Source organism: Rhinolophus sinicus, linkage group LG04, assembly GCF_036562045.2.
Source record: "Rhinolophus sinicus isolate RSC01 linkage group LG04, ASM3656204v1, whole genome shotgun sequence".
NCBI lineage: Eukaryota > Metazoa > Chordata > Mammalia > Chiroptera > Rhinolophidae > Rhinolophus > Rhinolophus sinicus.
Genome location: NC_133754.1, coordinates 136,911,968 through 136,926,856, shown reverse-complemented (window position 1 = coordinate 136,926,856; position 14,889 = coordinate 136,911,968). Strand labels below are relative to the sequence as shown.

General features: G+C 38.3%; 1 non-coding gene across 1 annotated transcript; it reads left to right on the top strand.

Moving 5' to 3' along the window:
- Positions 1 to 5,646: 5,646 nt before the first annotated feature.
- Positions 5,647 to 5,758, top strand: LOC141571382 (U6 spliceosomal RNA). The gene has a single exon (XR_012496132.1). It is a non-coding gene; the product is annotated as a U6 spliceosomal RNA (small nuclear RNA).
- The last annotated feature ends 9,131 nt before the right edge of the window (positions 5,759 to 14,889 follow it).

Sequence of the window (14,889 nt, the reverse complement as noted above, 5' to 3'; positions counted from 1 at the left end):
GCTCTCTCTCTCAAAATATCTTATTTTTCTCTACTCACCTTTTAACTTAAAGGAAGCACTTTACATCTTCTGCTTGGCATATCCTAATTTCCAGCATCATTACTCTTATGCTTTGGGGCCATGATTAAGTTAAATAAAGGTCACCTGAGTAAAGCACTGCGATACCATGACAGTTGATCTGATAACTGAGATGGCTACTAAGTGACTACTGGGCAGGGAGCATATATAACATGGGTACACTGGACAAAGGGATGGATATGTTCTGGACGGGGCAGAGCGGGTTGGTGTGAGATTTTATTATGATACTCAAAAGGGCTCACAATTTAAAACTTATTAAGTGTTTATTTCTGTAATTTTCCATTTAATATTTTCATCCCATGAAAAAACAAAGAAAGCAAAACCACAGATAACAGGGGACAACTGTAAGCCCTTATTTTGACGAATGGACCTCAATAGCGTTTGGAGGTCCTAAGGATTAATGTAATTTCAGAGTAGTGTTTAGGAATCCCTGAAAAGTCTGGGTATTTCCATTTCTCCCAATGCACAGACACCTTAGTAAATTACTTCAAGTCCCTTTGGGGATGACTTGGAGGGAGATGTACAGTAAGTTATTTGTGGCAGTGTTGCAGGGTCCTTTCTAAGGGAGCCATGCAAAAAATTAATGTGAAAGGGGATTACATGAGGGCATGATATACAAAGTGGCATGATTCCCTTGGGGCTATTACTGTAACAATCCACTATAGCATTAAGCCAAAAAAAAAATCTATGGAAAGTGTATTATATCTAAGGTACCTAAATTTGGACCCAAGCCAATGTTATATTCTGTTCTCCTTGATCTAATATCCTTAGAATCCATCCCCATATATATGCTAGGTTTATTCTAATATAAATTTAACAAACCCTTGTAATTCTTTTGGAGTATAAGCCTTTTCCTCTTCAGCCAGACTTTGCCCTTGTCCTCCTGAATATGCTGGGATCTGACCCTAGATAAAAGCCTGAAGACCTTGAGAGTTGGGAGCAGTAGGGTTTTAAAAGAATAGGGATCCCCATGCAAGGCAACTGCATCATACGAAGTTATTACAGGTTTTTAAGCAAAGGAAGGCTAGCATCACCCAATTGGAAATGTGAGGCTTCTTCCACTATCAAAATAAACTCAGGGATACTTGGTGGATTCAAGATTTTCAGCTTCATCCAAGTCCACCCAAAAGTTCCCATTCCTACTCTCAGACTCCTAGTCCTTCCAAATTACTGCCTCAACTTTCACATGTGAGACTAGGCCAATATGTGAATGCTTGATTTGGGTCTGATTTTTTAGACATGTCTGTCCTGTAACTAGAAGGACAGACATACTTTTAGGGAAGCCTTCAAAACCTTTGATGCTCTGAAGATGATTTGAGCTGAAATCATAATGCTATTGCATGCCATTGATTGCTAGTTCCCATTTTCCACTGGCAAAGAGTTCAGCTCTGAGTCCAAAGAAAATCAATCCCAGAATCCCATTTTTGGGAGTCTGTTTCCTAGGACCACTCCTAGTATCAAGTACTGTATCAGCCAAGGTCCAGTCAAGAAAGTAGAGAGGATTTAATATTAGTAACCTGTCATAAATATATTAGAAAGCAGAGTAAAAAGTAAGTACCAAAGAAACCCAAATATTAGAACTGCAGACAGCAGCTACTTTCTGCCGTCTGTTGCTATGGAAGTGACACATTCAAAACTGGAAACAGGAAGGAATCCCACATTCCAGTCGCCTAGGGTTTCCCATTTATTGAACTTAATAGAAAACCAGCTGTCAAGAGAAGGATGGTAAATGAGGTTTGCAAATTCCAGCCCTAGCACCACAGAGCAGAGTAGAGGAAGGAAGACTTAGAACTGAGAACAGGATGTAAATAATCAGCTCATTCCTGAATCAAAACTTATCAAGGTAAATGGAGATGTATTCCTTGAGAGAGAAAAATACAGAGACTATGAATTCCAATTAGACTGTAGCACAAGGATTTTCTTAACTTTGCGGCATCTGACCAGGTAACAAGGGCCTAAGTTATGCTTGTTGATTAACTAATAAAAAAATAGCAATTGGGCAATAGCTTTGGCCATGAGCATAGGACAAAATGAATTTATTTTTAAATGCATCTTGTAGAAGTTGTATCAGTTGTATCGTTTGACTGCAAGTGAAAGAAAACCTGATATAAACTGGCTTAAATTTTTAAAAATGTATTGGCTTATGTAACTGAACAGTCAAAGGTGCAGATGAGCACAGGCATCTAACAATGTCTTCAGGATCCGGGGTCTCTCAACCATCTCTTCACTCTGCTTCCTTTTTGTGAACTGTTTTCAAACAAGATCTCTATTCATGATCACAAGATGGCTGACAGTTACTAAACCTTCCATGTTCAACTCCACAAGAAAAGAAAAAAAGCCAGAGTATTGTTTCCTAGCATTATCTCCTCAAATCCAGAGATGAACTCTGGATAAGCTTACGTCATGTGCCCTCTCCTAAACCAATCACTGGAACAAAAAGAAAATATGTTAGTAATGACTTAAGTCTAGAGCTCTACTCAGAACATTTGAACTGAAAGTAGGATGCCTGATGGGTCCCCAAAGTAGGAATGGGTCCTGGAAAGGAAGACACCAATGTCGATTACCAAAGCCATTTATTCAATCAATTAACAATTGATGAGCTCTTATATCCACAAGGCTCCAGGTTAGAGGCTAGGAATTCAAGAGGCTGAATCGTGGTTTATCGCCAAGGAGTTCACAACTAGCCTGGAAACCAAAAATGAATGTAACCTGGTGTCTGCTGTATGTTGGAACAGATTCATGAGCATCAAAGTGATATCATTTGTGCTGGGGTGTTGGAAGTGCCCAAATGTATCTGTGGACTTTTCCACAAGATGTTAGGAACCTATTATTAAAAAAAAGATCACTACCATATGAGACCCCGAGGAAAAATATTTCCGAATTTGAGATAAAATGTCACATTTTCAGAAGTTGATTATCTCATCTTTCCTGATAATATGCTTGTCACTATTCTGATAATATACTTGACACTAGTTAAAGTGTCACTGGCACTTTAACACTTGGCATATAGATGTGTTAAAGTGCCAGTAAGGATTTAGACTATACCTTTCTCCTTTGTGTTGAGCTTGAAATATTAGATTGCCCAAGTCATATTGCCAGTAGCCATAATTAAATGTATCATTTTAGCTAACTTTCATACCAGATGCCAGACATTGTTCTAATTGCTTTTCATATATCATCTCATTCAAACATCACAATTCAACAAAATAGGGACTATTATTGACTCCATTTTACACATAAGCAAATTAAGGCCCAGTGAAATTAGATAAATTGCTCACGTGACATAGCAGAGCTAGTCTTAAGGTTCTGCAAGCCAACCACGTGACAAGAAACCAGAGATCCTAGACCGGTAACACCGTCAACCTCCCATCTTATGACATTTTAAAGTTATATATGTGTTTATTTTTCCCGAAAGCCTGTGAGGTACCTGGGAGCAAGGATTGGGATTTTATTTATTTATATTCCCAGAATCCAGTACAAGGAATGGCATATAGAAGATGCTTGATATTGGGAAACAACTGAAGGCAATGTGCATAGAGTCTAGGGTAAAGAGGTCAATGTGGAAAAATGTTTTAGTGAATCCCAAGCATGTCCAATGGAGAGGGGTCCCAGTCCCTATGGTCTATGCATTCCTACCACCGTCAGGTATACCTGCCAGTGGCAAGGAATGCATCAGATTCACATAGCCTGATCAGCAATTAAAATATTTCCATTCACCATCCCCCTCCCCACCTCATCCTGATTCTATAGTTACTGAGAACTTGATTATAATTTCATACTGACTTTTCTGCGAGTATAGAATGTTCTGAAGCAACTTCTGATCTTCATGTTAAAGGCATTATTTATTTATTCATTTTTGGTAGAAAAAGTGTTTTAGGAGTTTGGTTAGCACAATCCAGTTTTGTTGTCTAATTTTAAGTATGTAGAGTAGATTTTCTAAACGTTTAAGATAAGACCTTGGTAACACCAGGAGGAAACTATGTTCCTGTAAGCGTGCTTATGATGGTCATCAGCTTCCTCCTATAATATGTTGTACAGACAAAATGTTAGACTGTGTATTAGCAGGTTCCTCTAAAGAGAAGTAAACTCAAAGACAGTAGCATGTTTTCTGCTTAGTTCTGTTTGTTCTATTAAAATAGACTTTCATGTTAGAACAGCTGCAAAAAGTAGAGAGGAAGCAACTAAAGCCTGAAAGTTTTAGTTATAGAAATCAAGGAAGAATATAATCAGCCTGCTGGTCAAATCAGGCATTTTCCCAATGTCTTAGTTCCTCTGCTTTAAAATTGAAAAAAAATGAAATGCTCAACTTATAGGTAATTTAAAATTTAAATCAAAACAAAATTTAAGTAGGTCTTTTCAATTATTACAATCGCAAAATCTTTTAAAATTATAACACGTAATGCTCCAGAATATGTTGTTAAATTGGTAGAACCATAAATTGTTCATGGTCATCGGTATGCACAATTTTTTTGAAGGGTGATAGATAAGAGGCTGTATGATTTGTCATACCATTTGTTTAAGTAATTATACTCATGCAAATCAACTCTAAGGAAGTAATCCAAAACTACAGAAAAAGCTAACGATATGGAGAGGTCCATTGCAAATATAAATATATGATTTTTTAAAAACTTTGCCATAACAAATTGAATGAAAAAAATAAGGTACAAAACTCTATATTTGCTTAGGTTAGTTTTAAATTAAAAAAAATGAACTGAAAAATAATATGCTTGGACATGTAGCAAGAACCATGTCAAGTTTCATACTTGTACCCAAAAACACCATTCCAGGGTTTTTTCTAAAGGAAATCTATAGACTAAAGTGAACTGTATATTATATGAAAAAAATACATTAATTACAGTATTATCTAGATGGCTCCAAACTGAAAATAACCTGTCAAACAAAATGGAAGTTAGTTACTCTGAGTGATTTGTATTTGCATTGCAAACTACTATCTAGTCATAAAAATGACAGTTATGAAGATTATATAGAAATATGAAATAATTGTCATGATATAATTTTAAGTGAAAAAATAGTTTATATATATTGAGTATTTACTCTGAGCTCATCACCGTGTCATTCATTTTATGTATATTATCTCTTTTCATGCTCACAGAACCCGATGAATAGGGAGGATGCTATCCTTATTGTACAGGTGAGAAAATTAAGGCAAACTTGCTTAGTAATTTTCCCAAGTCCACACAGTAGAGCTAGGATTCAAACCTGAGCTAACTGATATCAAAGCCATTTCTCTGTATTCAATATGCTATAAAAGACTTAGACCCCTGAGGGGTAATAAGCAAAAGTAAATAGAGAGAGAGGGAGAAAGTGAGAATCAGAGTGGAGCAATGATGTGGGTAGTCTTATAATAATTGCTTTCAGTTACAATATTAAGAACAAATAAATAAGTAAATAAGAAGAACATGAGAAGGGGACAATGGCTGGAAGGAAGTATACTAAAATATTAGTAGGGTTTTGTTAAAGTGGTGGGGTTGTATGTAATTTCCCCCTTTTCTCTATTTCACAAGATTTTTTTGTAATGTGTAGTACTTTTGTAAAATATCATTTTAAGTGCTGGTTTTGGCAGCATATCTACTAAAATTGGAATGAGACAGAGAAGGTTAGCATGGCCCCTGCACAAGGATGATACACAAATTCCGTATTTAAAAAAATATACATATTTACACACACACGCGCACTACACACATAATGCCAAAAAAAATGTATACACATTTTAAGAAAGGAAAGAACTGTATTAAAATGGTAATACAATAAATGATGCTAGCATTCCTTTGATTAATGCCATCTTTTGAACGAACATCATACTATACATTGCTACTCTAATTCAATTCAATTTCAAAAAGTAATACATAGATAACATCTCCTAAAGTGTGTACATTTTATTGCCCCCCCCCCGTGTGTGTGTGTGTGTGTGTGTGTGTGTATTTTTTTTCTTTTAGTATTTGTTCTCTGTGATATGGAAACCAGAGCTCAGTAAAGCTTATTGATTGATGAAACACTGTGATAATCTGAAATAGCAAAGGTACTCCTGGCAACATAAGTGTTATTAGGAATATGATCATCTGTCATTTGTTTTAAAAATTTTGGGAATTACTTCCACAGAGTCCTTTTTTTCACACATTTTGAAAGAACATCTAAAATCTCATATTCCAAAATAAAATAAAATAAAATAAAATCTCATATTCCTTCCTTTTTTTCTTCCTCTGCTTTTTTCTCAACTGTAAAATTAGAATGTAGAATAGTAACTTGTTTGTTGACATGATGAGATTATGAGCAATTTTTATTTTCTTTATAGTCTTTTTATATTTGAAAGGTTTTAAAAAACACATTTAACATTTTTGATCTGAAAAATAATATTTAAACTTAATGTTTGAAAGTAAATAATTTAAGTTAAAATATTTTTAAAAAATATTTTGAAGTTTTAGAATTTTATTGTTCTGTTGACTGAAAACCAAGTCACACAAATAACAAATATGATGGTATTTTTTGCAAAATTTTTATACGCACAACCATGTTTTCCCCGGTGTGTCCCGTGCAAAGTTTTACCTGTGCTTTTAAGGGAATCTAAACCAAAACTAAAAGATGAGTTTACTAAGCGAAAGTTTGAAAAAGCACCAGTTGCCAACATCCGGCCTGCTTAATCAAATGTCACCTCAGTCTCTGCACACAACGCATGACTGGGTTGCGACAGAGCATATGATACACATGTGATAAGATGAGCTGCTTAAGTCTTTTCCAAGTTGTGCTCTGAGGAGTTGTCCTCAAAAACCACACTCCTGAAGGCAGAAAATTCAAGGGTAGGAAGTGAGACGGGTCTTTCTAAAACTCAAAAACTTTTCTGAGTGTGCTAAAATGAAGAGAAGGAAAGAACAGTAAGTGCTAGATGCTAGAATGTGATATTTGAAAAATGTTAGGGAAAATGCTAGTCTGACAGAGTCCAGCTATAGTCCCCAAGAAGCAAAACAGAAAGTTCAAGTCCAGGTTGACTGAAGCTGTGCTTTCTGAGTGTTTATCATTGAGACGGGGGATTCATTGAACTCTCCTACAGCATCTCCTCCCTTTCAAGGCTGTTGTGGGGAACGGTCCCCAGGATCTATCAGATTCTGTCTTGGGACTTTGAACCCCCATTCACTGCTGTGTGAGAAGTTGTGAGATACAAAGTCCGTATTAGATATATTCTACCTGGAGGAATTTATAGGGAGCTGGAGAAATAATCTCACACACAAGAAAAGTTGTATGAAAAACAAGGCCACATGCAATTAAGTGTCTAACGAGTCAGAATAAGACTCAAAGGAATTCAGAGTGGGTGGGAGCTCTGTCTGGGAAGGAGAAGCACAAGAGAGCAGGGAAGAAATGAGAAATGCTCGGGCCTGGAAGATTTTCAGTGATGGGGAGGGAGTAGATAAGTAATGGGAGCAGAGCTGATAGTCAAAAATATTACCAACCTGTCTAGCAGTGGCACTGGCTGATCAGAATGGACACGGATCCAAATGCTGGGGAAGCATCCTGGAAGCTCCTCGCTGAGCCTGGAGTTCCTCTTGGGTTGTTAGATTGTGGGAATGTCAGGTTGTCCTGGAGGAGGGGAAAATCTCAGGAGATAGCTGGGCTAGTGGGGCATTCAGGGTGCTTGCGGCAGTGGTTATTTTCTATCCAGTTCTATCCACCATAATGATGCAGCCATACCAGTGAGTATCTGCCGAAAATTAGTCCTCAGTGAGGGCAAACAGTGTAACAAGAAGATTGAAAACTTGCTTTTGCATATGGTATTTCATTTGATCTACCTGTCAGTATATCTCTCTACCTACCCATCTGTCTAACTGTCCATCTATCAATCTCAATGTGTGTGTGTGTGTGTGTGTGTGTGTGTGTGTGTGTGTATTTGTCTGTCTATTTTTCTGTCTGTCTGTTTACAAGAGAATAAAAATATAGCAAAAGTACAGAAGTGAGAATGCAGGTGGACTTCCTTCATCTTTCATTCAGTCAGTCCTCTAACAAATTCAGTGTCCCTGGGCACTGAATTGAGGAGCCTGCCCAGGACTGGAATTGTCACATGGAAACTCGGTGTCATGCAATAAGCTCTGATGTAAATCTAGGTCCAAAATTGAAAATGACAGCAGAAGGAAACAATCTGAGTATGGATCTATGTTAGGTATCAGAGGAGGTAGGTGCGACATGGCGGCAAGTGCAGATCAGAAACCCAGTCTCAATGTTGAGTCAGGAACGGATGGGCTAACAGACATTGCAAACAGGAGTAAGAAGGAAGCAAATCAAGCCTAAATCATTTACACTCAACATTAGTAACAAATCATCATAATCATCATCATAATTTAGATTTCTGTGGCAAGTTAAAATTTGCAAACCATTTTTAAATATCTTCTTATACTAGTGGAGCCTTACTAACAGCTGGTATCATTGTAATATAGATGAGGAAACGGGTTTATAGCAGTTGAGTAACTTACTTAACTTATCCCATCTCTCTTTAAGTAGCATTGCCAGTTTGGTAGCTTAGGGAGATGCCATAGGCACAGAATGTATTGATTTTTATCACAGCACGTAACAAAGGGTTGCATTTATATGCGTATGATTAAGTTAATATGGTTGGGAGAAGAGGACAGGCTGATAAAGCAACTACTAAAAAATTGTATTGTTTCTGTTTATCTCTTTCTTCCTGGCAACTTGGCTGAAAACACAAAAGATGAGCTGACAATATCTGAAGATTAATAAAGCAGGGAGGATAGTCAGTTAGATAGCTGAAAGTTTTCTAATTTAAAACCTGAGTCTCTAGGTCAAGACAAAGGAGGTAGAATACAAAGTCTTGCTTTAGATCCACACACCTAAAATGGAAGAAGCTTGGTTTGTTAGGAGTTAATAGGAAAAAGTTTTGGGGGTTTAATATATAGTACTATGAGTGACATCATACACATAAACTACAAATGTGCCACAACTACAAATACAGGTTGAATTGAAACCCAAGCGCTAAAAGCTGAGGAGAACTTTTGCACCAATAGTAGGATATTGTTCAGAACTGGGAATAAATAGTCTTGCTGTATCTACTATGTCTAGACTAGCCTGCATGTAGAGTGTTTTCTTCTATTCTGGGCCATACTTGCTAATTGGGACATTGATAAATGGAAATAGATCTGGAGGGAGGCACCCAAGATGGTGATGGGGCTGGAAACTACCATAGACTAGGAATACCTGAAAGAGCTGGGTGTATTTCTCCTAGAGAAGAATTATGAAGGGAGGAAATGAAAGCCACGTTCAATGGGTACATAGTATTACACTGAAGTAGAGTTTTGTCCAGGAACTGGAAAGAACTCACTAACAGCAAGAGCTATTCATCAAAGGTTAATCTGGTTCCTGGAAATATTCATACAACCTGGAACTGCCATTTTTCAAGATGCTCTAGAAAGTATTATTCCCTTAGGAGGTAAACTTAAAAGGTCTCCTTCTTATCCTAAGATCCCATGAGTTTTCAAACTAGTCACTTCACTTCTTTTCAGGAAGGCAGGGGAGTGGAATGGAAGGGCTCTTGAATTCCCTTGCAGCTGTACCCTTCTCTGAAGTGCCCGGTTCTAAAGTGTAGCCTCACACACATTTCACAGCGATACCAGAGACAGGAATCTTTCATCTTTGACTCGACTCTCGAGCTCTTATCCTCAAATGACCTTTTCTCTACCAACTGAAACAAATTCTTAGAATCTTCTAATCAATATATCATCAAATGAGCCAAGCTTCCAAATCTCATTGGTATGTTTCCTTGAGAACTGTCAATTTAGTATATTCCTTTCTCAATATTATTGTTTTCCCTAAACTCTGTTTTTAAACTCAAACAGTCTGTTTCCACACTCTTTGTATTTAAGAACAGAGTGAGGCTAATGACACAGGACGAGAAACATGTAAAGGGTTGCCTTTCACGTGATGGATGATGTCAGGATTAGAAAAAGGCTCATGTGAAATTCTCAGCTTGGTTTTAAGGCAGTAACTGGGCGTCATATTGCCTCAAAAAAAAATCACCTCCAGACAGGATCACTAAGTGGTTGTATCTGGGCATGGTAAGAGGGATGCTGGGAAATCCCTACCCTTCTCCCTACAAACACCTCCCCCATTTCTCCATCCTTCTGCCTGAACACTCACCTTTAGAGATAACTTCATTTAGACCTCCAAGCCCTTTTAGACTTTAAGAAGCTCTTTAGGAGCTATTTGCTTATTAGCTCAACCAAAGTAATACACGAAGACTTCAGAGAAAGAACCATTTTTAAGGAGGTAGGGACCAGGGATATCTTTGGAAGGTACAGTCATGGGAAAAACCAAACTGCTACCCTTTTTCATTTATTTTTACCACTGATTTAGTGCTAAGCACTATACTAGGCACAAGGGATACAGAGATAGTCAAACATCATTCCTGGCCTCCAGTGACGTGCAGCTCACAGAAGCCTGCTCTCTAACCTTTTCCATAGGTGATATCCTATGTAAAAAGAGAAGTCACAAGATGACTAAAATGGGGAAAGCAGCTGGGGTATGTGTGTGTGGGGCAGCCCATGGCAGGGCCTTTACCCTGGTGGTGACACCAACTCCTTTAGTGACGAAGGAAAGCGGCCAGAACCCACTGGTTTGGTAAGTGGGGGCACCAAACCAAGGGAGGGAAAAGCAATCTTGTAAGGACTAGAGGGAAGTCCAACAGAACCTCTTAGCCAAGTGTCGGGGCCATGAATTTTTGCTGTAGGGTTCTATGTTTTCTGGCGGTCATTTACAGAATTAAGTAGGAGTCACCTCAGGCAATACTGGTAAGGGCGAAAGCTAGAATTATTCAGAACTCTTTTTTTGGAGCTTCAGACAGAGGAAGGCAGAAGAGAGAAGTAACATGTTGTGGTAGTTCTCAGACTTTTTAACCCCAAACATCAAAGGATAATTTAGCACTCCGCATTAGTAACGACAGCTAACTTCTGCAGATATTCACAACTATTCAGAATGCATAGCAGAATAATGTGGGGAAGCGGGACATGGAGAGTAATTTCATAAGGTTTCCTAATTGAGTCTCTATAACTCCTTCCACCCTACCTTGAGGCTTATAGATGCAGGCCTGAATTGAAGTCACTAGCCAGCTATATAACCATAGGTAGGTCACTCTCCTTGAGCCGTATACAAATAATAAATCATATATAAAATAATGAGTCTTACCCAGTATATTAAAAAATAATATACTAAAGTACCTATCACAGTTAGTATATAGTTTCATAGCCAGAGCTTTCGATTAGCTTCTAGTATACAAATTGTCTTAAAAACTATATTGTAGAATAGTAGAGTCTGCTCAGCCAGCCTTCATGCAGCATTGAAAAGCCTAGGATTTGCAGGAAGTTTGCTTTTAATAATAAATGCCCATCTAATGAGGCCTACCAGTTTAGACTAGGGGGAAATATGTCATAAAATCTTAATTGCTAGAAATAGGAAGTTGGGGTGCAGAAATAGGAGAAGGTTTCCAAGCCACAAGATGTTTTTTTAGAAGGAAAATTGTATTTACAAAAATTGCATGTATTTATATGTGTATTTATTTATTTATTATTGAAATAACGTTGGTTAATAATATATAACATTATATAATTTTCAGGTGTCCAACATTGTAATTAGATATCCATATACACTATAGTGTGCCCACCACCAAAAGTCTAGTTTCTATCAGTCACCATACACTTGACCTTCTTTACCATTTTTCCCTCACCGCACCCTTTTTCCCCTCTGGTAACTACCATCCTATTGTCTGTATCTATGAGTTTGTTTTTGTTTTGTTTGTTCATTTGTTTCTCTCTTGTTTTATATTTTACATAGGAGTGAAATCATACAGTTTTTGTCATTTTTCCATCCGACTTATTTCGCTTAGCATAATATCCTCAAGGTCCATCCATGTTATTCCAAATAGCAATATTTCATCTTTTTTATGGCTGAGTAGTATTCCACTGTGCATGTGTGTGTGTGTGTGTGTGTGTGTGTGTGTGTGTGTGTGTGTATGCGTGGACTACAGATTGCCAGTCAAAGGCTATTTCCTTTGATTCCTGTATTTTCCTTCCTTACCTACCATCCATGCGTCTCTCAAGCTCTCTCTTGGTCCCTGTTGCCCCAGTGAAAGCGAAGAAGAAATTAACACATCTGGAAGTCTCCAATGCTAAACATTGTGTGGGCTGTTCTGCATAAATTATTTCATTTAACTTTTGACAACAGCTTGGTAAAATAGATAAGATTATTCCCGTTTTCCTAATGAGAAATGGAAGCTGAGAGTCCAATGTCCAAAGTAACACAGCTAGTAAGTAAGTCAAGTCCTGGGTCCTAACACATGTTTATCTAACTCCAAAGCTCTTTACACCAATCACAAAGAAAAATGTATTTTAGGATTTGTCTAAACAAAACATAATTAAGCAGAAAAATGTATGGGGAGAAATGCTTACTGTTTCCGAGCAAACATTAGTAATTGCTTATCAGTGGACACTGACCTCCAGTTACAACTGAAACCCGAGCTCCCAGGGTTCATGTTCAGACACTTCCTCTCCCCCTAGAAAACCACTACAAAGGAAAAAAAATGTGGTAAAAGGCAGCTTCAGGCAGATCATGGGAAAATCAATTCCGCTTTCTCAGGTAATAAAAGTAAAGAGACCATATCGATCTGTCCTGAGGAATCATACAGTTGCCTAGAAGGTTAATATAAATCTGTTGTTTCAAACACAAGTTGTTTTAGACATCTGACCTACAGGTTATGCTTTTTTTTAAAAAAAAAAAAAAAGCCCACTCATGCAAAATCACGTGTAAATACAAAGGCATATCTGTGGTTCAGTTTGGTCGTTCCCAGCTCTCTTATGAAGGACTGGCCACAGGGGCCCTTGCAGACAAATAAAAGTTTGTGGATTGGCACAAATTCACAGATCACTTTGAGAGCAGTGATATTGCTTCACTTCCCATCACAACAGCCTTACCATGGGTTACTTGTAAGGTAAATCTAACTATTTGACCCTCAATGTGGTCTCTACCTATCAGTTAATTGCAAATTATTTCTTTCCTCTTTCTCTTTTTGTCTTTTTCTTTTTAAATTCAAGCAACCTGCAGGCCTCCTTAAAGCAGGCTTTAAATACTGCAGACTTTCTGAAGGAAATAAGAGAGATTATGAGGTCTAGATTACATGTGCTTTCCAATGATGGCTGTATAACTCTAAGACTGTTATATTTTATCATCTCAATGATTAAAGTTTCCTCTGAGAGCACTAGGGTAGAACCTCCATATTTGCATGTTTCTTCCCCTACCTTTCCCCTTGCCTGATCCTGCACCCACATTTTTAGAGGAACCAGATACTAGGGGGAAAGAGGTAGAGAGAACACGTAAGAGGAGCTACCAACTCGTGATAAGCATCTAAATTGACCTCTTTGTAGTCTTACTGTAAAATTTGATTTAAAGACCAAACCAGATACCACCACACTACCTTCTCTGCCTTCCCTTTGTCACCCCTGTTTTGTGATAACATGATTTTCTATCACAGAGTAATAATACCATTACGACCTTAAAGGTTTTCTATGCTGAGTTCCCAGAAACCGTTTTGGGGGAAAATGTTATTTATCTTTTACTTCCTCTCCCTCAAATGTCCCTTCTGTGCACCTCAAACTTACTCTTCAGTCAAGGGTTCATAAGCAGCCATCCCAGACATCCCAGACATCAGTGGCTCACCAGAGCCAGTCCCTCACTCAGTCAAGTTCAATAATGATCTTCCACTGGTGCTGAAGCCCTACCTCAACCTGGATCCCCTCTGCCCCCCAGGATTCCATTTGGAGAAAAAGAATCGGGAAGTTTGTTTTTTCCATGAGCTCCAAGATGATTCTCAGATACCTCCAAGCTGATGGCTTCTCCATCATTTCACTTTTCCAACCTTAGTGATTGCTAGACTAGGAGTGCTACACCTCCCAGGGGGAGGGTCAAGATAAACAAGCCTGGAGAGTAAGAAAAAAAAGACAGAGAAAAGGAAAGGGCAAGCAGAGGAGTCTACATTCTCTTCCTTCTATTTGAATTTGCTGGTGGTTATAAGCAAGTTAATGTCTTCATGCCTCTGTTTTCCATAACTATGAATTATAGATAATATCACTGAGACACCCTGAAGGTAAATTTACTGATGGTAGATTTGTGAAAGCTTAAGGAAAATATCACATTTGGTAATATCTAGAGAATATGCCTTCAGGGCAAACCCTTAGTTGTCACCAGCTCTCTAAAACAATGCTATTCAGACTTCAATGTGCCCACGAACCACCAGAGAGCTAATTAAAATGCACATTCAGATTCAGCAGGTCTTAGGTGGCGCCTAAGATTCCTCACTTCTAACAGGTTGCCTGGTAGTGCCAAAGTTGCCCTGCACAGGACTTTACTTTCAGTAGCAAAGACTTACTGTCTAGGTCCTAGACCACTGCTTTAGTGTCTTCCAGCTCTAATTTTTGCCAAAGTTCTCCCACCCTCATCTCCCCCCTCCACACACACACACACTTGGCACTCTGCCATCATCAATGGCAGTGTCTCAAACATGCCATGTTCTTCAAACCTGTGTGGCTTTATACATCTTCCCTCCGCCCTTTACCCCTCTTCATTGGATGAGCTCCTTCACGTCTCAGCTCACATGTTACCTCATCCATGAACGTTCCCCTGGCTCCTACTCCTAGCAGGCAGGCAGGCCCTTTCTCCTCTATGCTCGGTACACTGTACTATATTATGCTGTGTACATGCCCTGGGCCATAGCATAGGGTTGCTCAGATACCCTACACAATGCCCTAC